The sequence below is a fragment of the Homarus americanus genome, unplaced genomic scaffold (assembly GCF_018991925.1).
Source record: "Homarus americanus isolate GMGI-L3 unplaced genomic scaffold, GMGI_Hamer_2.0 scaffold36970, whole genome shotgun sequence".
NCBI lineage: Eukaryota > Metazoa > Arthropoda > Malacostraca > Decapoda > Nephropidae > Homarus > Homarus americanus.
The window spans coordinates 4,999,680-5,010,414 of record NW_024740094.1 but is presented as its reverse complement, the minus strand read 5'-3'; positions in this window follow the sequence as shown (position 1 = coordinate 5,010,414).

Here is a 10,735-nt window from a genome sequence, read left to right as displayed (position 1 = left end):
TCAGTACTTCGTTCAGTTGCATTGCTATGTATGTACTCTATATATACACATTACTTCTCTAGTCAGTAGCGTGTGGCAATGCCCCTGTTTCATGTCACCACACGCTTAGATAAATGTGCCTGGCGACATCTGGAAGCTGCTAATGTACCACTTACCACATGTCGCCTGAGAGGTCAGAGAGAGGTCAGTTGACCCATATAGGAGTGTAGGGACTACCTGTGCTTGTAAGCTCACCCTTGTATATTTCCGTTGAATAGAACCTACCTGTTCACTCCTGTAGTTAGAACCAAGTACCCCGAACATCTCTACTGACGGTGTTTAACGAACTCAATGTTTCAAAGGGACATTAAGGACATAAAATACTTCACTCAAAGCACATTAGCTACGTTACTTTAACACTTGCGCTCAAACTATTAATTAGGTCAAATCACTTAAAAATGGCGAATTACAACAAGGAGAAGGTGGAATGACCTACCTGTGGGTGGAGGAGCGTGGCGCTTACTGGTTTGAAAACGAACCGCCGCTTTCCACCCACGCTAAAGTCACGGATTCCACCTACTCAACCATTTCACTGAATTACGTTACTGTAACACTCTGACGTTTGAAACTGAGACTACGATCTCAGTATCATTCCCTACTATTATCTTCACAAGCAATGCTCTGACTGAGCTATCAAAAGCAAGAATTAAATTGATTACAAAAGGTTGGATGGCAACAGGTCCCAACACGCAACGCCTTGCTACAACACCCGAGGAGCAGATTCAAAAGGTTCCCTTCAGAATATCAACTAATTCCTCAGTTAACCTCCCTACCACAATTTCACCATGATTATCACAGTCTCTGATATTCATAGGTGAAAAAAAGGTTTACAGGGTCTTGGTAGATGCAAAAGAGTTTACAACTAGGTCAACAAAAATACGACATCTCGATGACGTCATCAAAGAAACAGATAGACCGGAGGACATTTCCACTGGGAGACTCAGAAGGTTTTGTGGACGTGTAAGCGTAATATGGATTAATAGTCTAACAGGTTAGCCGTCATTACGATCATGACAGTAGGTTTGCTAGCTACCATCTCTTCGACACACTTCTTCAGAGTCCCTAGCTGCTGTAGAGCCTGTTCGGATCTTGCATTACTCTCCGCCACTTCCCGTAGCCCTGCTGAGGCTTGATCATAACTCCTATTCACTACCACCTCCATTCTATCAGCTACTTCCTCAGTCTTAGCAAGGATCTCTTTCCCAACTTGTTCTAGTTTGGCAACCAGCAAGGATCCAGTTTCATCTATGGCTTACAGTCGCCTCTCTCACATTGATTATGCAGTCAGGGCAATACCAGCAACAGCTTACATTGTCAAGAACTTGATAATCTGACTCCTGCATGCTCCTTTCAGGGGTAGGACAAGACACTATAAAAGGTTCACATGATGAAATTTCATCAGAGCAGAGTTTGGGTTGTATTGATTCCAATGTACGAAGATATTTGAAAAGTGTTCCTTGCTGCTGCGCTTGTCTTGCGTTTCAGTGTTGATAACCGGCTCCGTCCTCTTTGATCGAACTTTTGGTGTAAACTGCGATACTTTGCTCCCTCACCGTGACTGGCATTCATTTAATTTGTGACCTTTCCTAAACACACATGTGGCCCCATCCGATTACCTGACCTAGATGGCGTCCATGTTAATCTCTGACATAAAGTGTTCATAAGCGATAAACATAAAATGAAATCGATAAATCGTGAAGCAATAATTTTTGTTGAGTAAATCAATGTAACTCTTGGAAAATCTCAGTTCATGCCCAGTACGTGCCAACAGTGCATAACAGAGACGTGACCGACCAGTGAACAGAAATAAAGTCTCAAATGTTTCACATCAATTAACACCTCTCCTGAGAGCTATTGCGGTGTGGCAAACTATCGCGGGCCCGGAAGCTGTTAGGTAGAGGCGTAGCCAACCGCTCCTCAGATCACCCTGAACTGATAACTCGAGGTCAACCAGTGTGGTGAGCTACCGGGTCATTGTACTGACCACGGTCGTACATGTTAGTTAACGTAAAATTAGACGAGTCATATTACGCTCAATAGCCCATAAAACATGTAGCTATAACTTCTTTATTGGGTCCCCCAGTTGAGACGTCCGTTTTCTCACCGCTTCAGTATGCCTGAGTCTTCCGTTTTCTCTCATGTACCACCATGACTGATATTCCTTAGTATCTCATATCATGTTATACAATTTGAAACCAACTGAATACATATATGTTAGACTAAATTAGATATGTTTGATTACAGGTGAAACATTCAAGATCCCTAGTGAGTGATGTTGAAAGCTTCAATTGCATTTACTGTTAGTAAAATTGTCAAATACGTTGAGTAAAGTCTGCCAGTAGAAGTGATGATATCCCTGACATCGTCCTTGGGGATGCCTTGAGTTTCCAACTGATACTGAAGTTAGATCACTTTTATCCCGAATCATCAGAGAATCTGTTGTTTGTATTGAAATTATTGTCAGTCTTATATTTTATAAATTAATTAATAACCTGAAAATAATGTCAGTCTTCTTATCTCCAAGATCTAATGGCAAACTCTCAGACGGCCCTTGTCTGTATTTTGATGAGGTTGAAAGAAAGACGTTATCAGTTTGTGCGTTTGACGTCCATTTCACTATTGTCTGGCAAGCTCAAACGCTGATTAGATTGTAATAATAGATATAAGAAACTGATCTGACCTATGACACTGATTTTGATAGCCAAATGTACAGCAACCGATTTAAATGACGTGTATGTCAGTCTTCTTATCTCCAGGATCTGACGGCAAACTCTCAGTAGGCCCTTGGCTATATTTTGATGAGGTCGTATGAAAGATATTATTAGTTTGTGCATTTGATGTCCATTTCACAATTGCCTGGCAAACCCAAACTCTGATTAGATTGTAACATAAGAACATAAGAACATAAGAATGGAGGAAACTGCAGCGGTCCTATTGGCCCATACTGGGCAGTCCCGTTTACACCCAACCCCTATTGCTCATATGAGCATCCAACCTATGTTTGAAGCAATTCAGCGTATTCGAGTTAATGATGATATTTGGTAACTTGTTCCATTCATCCACTACTCTGTTTCCAAACCAGTGTTTACCTATTTCACGCCTAAATCTAAATTTGTCTAATTTAAAACCATTGTTACGAGTTCGCTCCTGGTTGGATAGTTTGAGTACCTTTGTAATGTCCCCTTTGTTTAGCCCTGCCTTCCACTTATACACCTCTATCAGGTCACCCCTCGCTCTACGTCTCTCAAGGGAGTGCAAATTAAGATGCTTTAACCTGTCTCTATACTCAAGGTTCCTAATGCCCGGGATTAGTCTTGTCATTCTCCTCTGAATTCTTTCCAAGGATTCTATATCCATTCTGTAATACGGTGACCAGAACTGAACTGCGTAATCCAGGTGTGGTCTCACAAGAGCAAGATACAGTTTTAGGATGACCTCGCTAGTCTTGTAACTAACACTCCTTTGTATGAACCCAAGTACTTTATTAGCCTTGTAAGAAATTGATCTGACCCATAACTGATTTTCATAGCCAAATGTTCAGCAACTGATTTTAATGGTAGTGTATGTCAATGCGTGATTTGCCCTTTCGGTATGCCTGAAGTTGCCAATTACCTGGTATATAACTGCATGCCCGAGGGGGAAGAGTCATTTTTTCTGACACTCCCTCATTGTATCTCAGGTACGTAACGAGTGCCTCACGCTCGTCATACCCATTAGCGCCCATGGTCCTTTTTTTAGGACCAGAAGGATAATTCATCATATTTCTGCAACACCTGTATTTTTCTGAGATATCTTTAGTTAGTCATCAAGACTGGAGTGTCTTTCAAATATTACACCTACTGTCTGATGTATATTGGCAACACTGATGTCTCAGTTTTCAGTACAGTGTGAAAATCTTGAGGGAAAGGATTCACTCAGTTTCATCTATTATTCAATCAAAATTTTTTTTGGTAAGTAGTACTTATATCCAACCCATATTTGTATATAGTATAAATGAATGTTCTAACTGTCCTATAAAGTCAAGAAAATCTTTGAAAGTAATTTTGCTCAAATATAGCATGCTCTAAAAGTTTGGTCCTAAAATAAGGACCATGGTCACTAGTCAAGAGCCCAGTTGAGATTTTTGAACTTTTCCTTGACGAGGATTTACTAAGTGAAATTTGCAGAGAATCTGTCACTTATTCCATACAGAAAAATGTACCTGATTTTAGTATGTCAACAAACTGTCTGAGAAATTTCATTGGAATCCTGCTTTTTTCAGGATACCACAGACTACCAAGTGAAGGGCATTATTGGAGTGTGTCTGAAGACCTTGAAACTCCGATTATTCGAACAACAATGCCAAGAAACAGATTTCTAAGCATTAAAAGGTTTCTTCATTTTGTTGACAATGAAAATGCAGAAAACTACAAAGATGATAAAGGAATCAAAATTAGACCTCTAGCTGATGCTCTGAATCAGAAGTTCAAGCAGTTTGGAATATTCTCTAAGAGACTGTCAGTAGATGAACAGATAGTAAGATACTATGGAAGAAGCTCTCTAAAACAATTTATAAGAGGTAAGCCAATAAGATTTGGTTTCAAGCAGTGGGTGCTATGTTGTGCCACTAGTGGCTATTGTTTTGGAATGGATTTATATCAAGGAAAGCAAAAAAATCCTACTTCCAATACCAAGAACGATGACAGTCTAGGTTCAAGAGTGGTTTTATCAATGACCAATCACCTAGAGAACCCCAATGATCATGAAATTTATGTTGATAACTTTTTCTCAAGTTATAACCTATTTGTACAAATGAAATCCTTAGGAATCAGAATCACGGGTACAGTACGTTCAAACAGAACATCCAGATGTCCCCTGAAGGATGACAAATCCCTGAAAAAGGAAAATCGTGGATCCTATGACTACAAATTTGAAGAAAAGGAAGAACTCTTTTTTTTGAAATGGCATGACAACAGCGTTTTCACAATTGCAAGTAATCATCAGTCTGCCACCCCTGTTGGAAATGCTAAAAGATGGTCAACCAGCCATGGAAAGGAAATATTTGTTCCTCAGCCATTTCTCATATCCCAGTATAACAAATATATGGGAGGAGTGGACCACTTAGACTGGCTTATCCAAAGGTATCGCATCTCTGTTAGATCTAAGAAGTGGTACTTTAGTCTATTCACAAATTTCCTTGATACTGTAATGGTTAATTCCTGGATTGTATATTGTTTTGCAAATGGAAATACTTTGACATTACTAGATTTCAAGAGGTCAGTTACAAAAGCTTATTTGCAGTTATCCTCAGATTCTGATCCCAAAAATTCTGGACGGCCAAAGGTATTTTCTTCAAAAGTAATACCAGAAATTAGATTTTCTACTACTGGACATATTCTTGATAGAACAGAGGGAGGGAAACAAAGAAAATGTGCCTTTTGCAAAAAAAAAGTTTCAAAACAATGTGTAAAATGTGATGTTGGTCTTCATATGGGTGAATGTTTCAACAAATGGCATTCGAAGTAATCTGTATTTAGATTGTTCAGAAAAAAAATTACTTTTTATTCTTTTTTTTTCAAGTAATATGCATTTTATTTGGATTAATAAATAAATAAAATAGTGCTTTTTTATTTTTATTTTCCTTTTTGAAATCAAGTATTCTACTTTAAAAAACCTGTTTTTTGAACAAAAGTACCCCATATGCCCATGCTCCTAAAAAAAGGACCAAACTAAAAATTTATTTTTTTCTTAGAATATTGTAATAATTTTTTTTTTATATATTTAGTATCAAATAAAGTTGTATAAAAAAAAGATTTTTGGTAATAAATTAAAGAAAAAAAATTTGGGCACTAATGGATTAAGTGAATTTAACTCAGTTGAACTTTGTGAATATTAGTGTTCATATTTTAACATAGTGAAATTCTAATGTTCCAAGGAAGAATTAACGTAACTTACACATCGTCTGTGTCGATGCAACAGACTTCCTTGCCAGACATATGTGGTTATTTATATATGAATTTAGTTTAAACCTTTTCTGATGTTCCCTCATTGTAGCCGAATACCCGTCCCTGGTAGCTGCCAACCAGAGAGATGTTCAAAGCAAGCTGTTTCTAATTCAGCGAGATTTTTTTATTTTTTTTTATTTGGCACCCCTCCCCCTACATTCTTGCGTAAACTCAACGAGATTAAGTTCAGAGAGAGTAACGTGCCCTGGGAGCTACACCAGGGAGAATGAGCTCTCTAACCACGCGCCAGAGTCCACCGACGCTACTGGCGTGCTTCAATTGTTGCAATAAATGCCAGCGAGTCCTGCTGTACTAATCTCAATCATATGTGCAAATTAGTGTTCTTGTATATGAGTGAGGATAATTAGCAGAAACTATAATTGTCCCAGTTGAGTATTAAAACCATAAAATATTGCTATTATCAGTACTAGAATTATTATTTGAGTTATGAGTGATCTTATAAGTAACGTATTAATATCTGTGCCATTAGCAAGTGTGTAAAATGACCATATTTACTGTCCAAGAAATAATATAATACCCTTAAGGAGGTATAAAATGTTGAATGTTAATTAAAGATCTATTTTGTTACTTATAGAGTAAGTCCGAGTGGTCCATTTTTGTCTGAGTATTGCAGTCAAGTAATCAGCAACTGAACCTATTTTTGTTGTTGTGGATAAAGGTTCAAATTGTCATCTTATTCACATTTGATTTAATAAATATTGAATTATATAGTATATTGTGAGTATCACCGCTCTTTTCCTTCTAACAATTGCTTCTCAGAAAATAAACACTGTAACCTACGTGCATAATAAAAGCTTGTCTACCACGCTACCTAACACTTTATTGATATCAGTTATATTCTAATAAAAACCTGGGTGGTGGTAGTCTACCGTGTATGTATGATAATAATACTCATAGATGATGTTTAAGAATGATATGGTTTTCCCAGGTTAATCCAATGAATAGAATATAACTAAGCACAGCTGAGAATATAACTAAGAGGAAAATATAAGAAACAAATAATGACTTTGATAAGAAATAGATATAGCAAAGAAAGATAAAGAATATTGAAATGCATAAATAAATAAAACATTGATTGCGGAAGGTAATTGTACTGTAGTGTTTTACACTTGTGAGTGTGTAGGTGATCGTGAATTTTTTTATTTTTGTGGGAGGAGATTGTGAAAGGGGACTGTCAGAGTGCAGTAAGGACATGGAGGTTGGAAGATGTGTTTGACTTGAGTTAAGACGTGGAGGCCTGTCCACCACGTACTCTCTGAAATGAGGGCACACCAGGTACGGATATGCTCCCATGAAGGGGGCGTGTCTGACGAAAGAAAAGCAGAACTGGCAAGACTCCTCAGTGCAACACTACTCATCAAAATATCTAACCTAATCACGACCAAGGACTCCTTCATCGCCCTGTGCCTGACTGAGAATGATGTAGACTTACTCCTATCGAGCAAGAGCACAAGGAAACTCAAGTCTGCAAAATTTGAAGTTGCAGTCCCTCCACAACTCCGAGCAAGGAAGTCAATTGGAGTCAAACGACTAGATAAAGCGATCACCGAGGAAGCAAGTGAACCGCAATTGGTATCTGACATAGAACATAGAAACTAATGGGCCCATGGTGGAGGAAGTAGTCAAGCTGCCCACACTGCCATCCATGCTCAAAATAAGATTCACAGTAAAAGCCATGGCCCAAAGAGCAATCCGGGAGGGACTTTGTCTCTCCTACTACCATGTCAGCAGCAGCCAGGTGGAGCAGGAGGAATTCTTCCCCCTTACTCCATGCTGGAACTGCTACCAATACTCACACACGGCTACAGACTGCCCAAAGAAGGACACCAAACACTGCTCAGAATGCGGGAACAAGGGGTACACCTTCAGGGAGTGTAAAAACAAAGATACCCCCAAATGCCTTAACTGTGAAGGAGATCACAGAACACTGGCTACTCGCTGCCCCATACGAAAAGCAAGAGTTAACCAAAAGAAGGAGTAGGAGAGGGAGAAGACACGGAACAGCAAAACAGGACATATTCAGCTATGACAAAATTAACCAGAGAAACGACAAAGATCCTCGAAAATGTCGCCACACCACCCCCCGCAAAGCAACCTATTTTGCTTCAACTTGGAAATAATCTTTCCATAAAAATAATGACCTCCATAATCCAAGCCCACATCATGAATATAGCCAGACCTGAAACTTTTGCCAAGGCAGCAAGGGACACGTTCGCCGCCAACAACCTGTCAGACATGGAATTCCCGAACAACGTGCCTTCTACCTAAATTTTCAACATAATATACAAACCAGAGAGTACGGCAAATCAAGAACCATCGACTCAAGAACAGACTGTCTCAGACATACAACCCGAGCCAGCAAGCGAGGAGGAAACGATGGATGACGAAAACGAAGATGAAACCACCACAATAACAGAACAAGCCGCCAGAATCAGCACCCCAAAAGAGAATCAAGCAGGAACTATGGCACCACCACCTTCACCCAGAAAGAGCACTGAGAACGAAGACCTAGGGTGTGAAACTGGTCTACGATTTTTCTCCACAGAAAGACTGTTGGCCGAAATAAGGCATAGCAAGATAAAATACAAGTTCTCAGCCAAAAACCTAGATGACACACATATTGAAACACTAATTAAGAAAGGAAGAATCATCACAAGACACAACAGAATAGAGAGAGTTGATCAGTCAACATATAAAAAGATCCGCCTGGGCCTGCTGACGGATAAGAGGCGGTCAGGGGAACACCGAAATGGAACCAGCTCCAGGCACCAGCCTTCATAATAAACAAACTTAAAATAATCCAACAATGTTTTAGCATGGTTCCCACAGAGAGCAAGCGAACTATATAACACATACCGTAACATAGACCCAGATATTATCCTCATAAATTCGCATGGTAAGAAAAACTCAGAAAAAATACAAATATTTAACTAAACAGTCTACCAAAAAAATAGTCAAGACCCACAACATGGTGGAATTGCCATAGCCATCAAACGAAAACATACAACACAAGATGCAAGACTCATTTCAAGAAAACTTTCTGGCGATCGAAATTGACTGCCCAACAGGACCTATTTTAATCGGCACCTGTTACCTCACTCCGGGAAGACCTATATTCCCACTCGCAGACATGCTCAAACTGATGAGAAGAAATATACCAGCATATCTTCTGGGTGACCTAAATGCACGACACCGCGTCTTGGGGTACCACGATAGCAACGCCGTAGGGCAGATTTTAAAACACATAATTGAGTCACGGCAACGCAATACACCTTGGCCCGGAATTCCCCACATACATCAGAGCAGGTCAAATCGGACATCCAGACATAGTACTAACAAACCAGCATCACCATCTTAACCTGTAAATGGAACCCGGCCCAATAACCACCAGTGACCATTTCTCTATCGTAGCCACACTCTCCACGTCGCCAATACAGATCCCTGCCAGGATGAGATACAGCTACAGACACAATTCAGTAATTTATTAAAATTAATCATAGAACAAGGATGGACGCCAGAATACAGAAGACAATATAACACCATACACGAACAACTAAGAAACATGTTCAAAGAAACATACGTGAATATCTGGGAGAAACTAATAACAGACACAGAAGCAATTTAGCACAACCCGAAAGAATTCTGGCGTAAAATTAAACACTTAATGGGAATCTCCAGCAACGAATCAAACTACATTCTAAACAGCAACCAAATCAAATTAACTGAACCCAAAGAACAAGAACCTGAATTCAGGAAATATTGGAGCAAAATATTTCAAATAAGGGAGGAAGACAGCCTGAACTTCTGTATGAACACCGAGCGACAAGTAACCAATCACATGACACACACAACCCACGTCCCAACACAGACAAAAACACTCTTGACGATTTTTCCACATTGATCAAACCAATCACCGCAGAGGAAATACACAAAACAATAAACGGTTTCAAGAACAAGGCCCCGGGCATCAGCAAAATAAACAAACTCATGCTCCAGCATCTACCAATCAACATGATACTTCAACTCAGAAACATTTTTAATGCATCACTCGCCTCTGGTTACTTTCCAAGGAAATTTAAAACAGCAAGCTTCAGACTTATACCAAAACAAGGTAAATCCCCCACTCAAGTATCAAATTACTGACCAATTTCTCTTCTAGATACACCGGGAAAACTCCTGGAAAAAATCATTAACCACTGACTGAGAATACATCTCGAACTTGAAGAGAAATACAACCCCAAGCAGCACGGATTTAGAAAACACGGAGGAACCCATACAGCCTTAGCCCTAATTTCCGAGAACATAGCAAACGCAATGCACAACAGAGATCAATGTAACGTATTATTAAGGGGAGTAGCGAAAGCATTCGACAAGGTCTGGCACTTAGGGCTCAAATACAAAATTACCACCCAAGAACTTCCCAACAACTTTACTTCCTTTCTTTGTAGCTACCTTGACAACAGAGAGGCTAAAATTATCATTGGTAACCACATAGGCCCAAGCATCAAGTTATACTGTACAGCGGAGTACCACAGGGAAGTAACCTCTCGCCAACACTCTACACAATATACACGGCGGACATGCCACCTCCTACACACGGAGAATACATAGTGTAATGCTGATGACGTCACCCAAATCATCGGACATCCAGGCAAGGGCAAGCAGATGATGGCACGAAAAACTGCCCACGC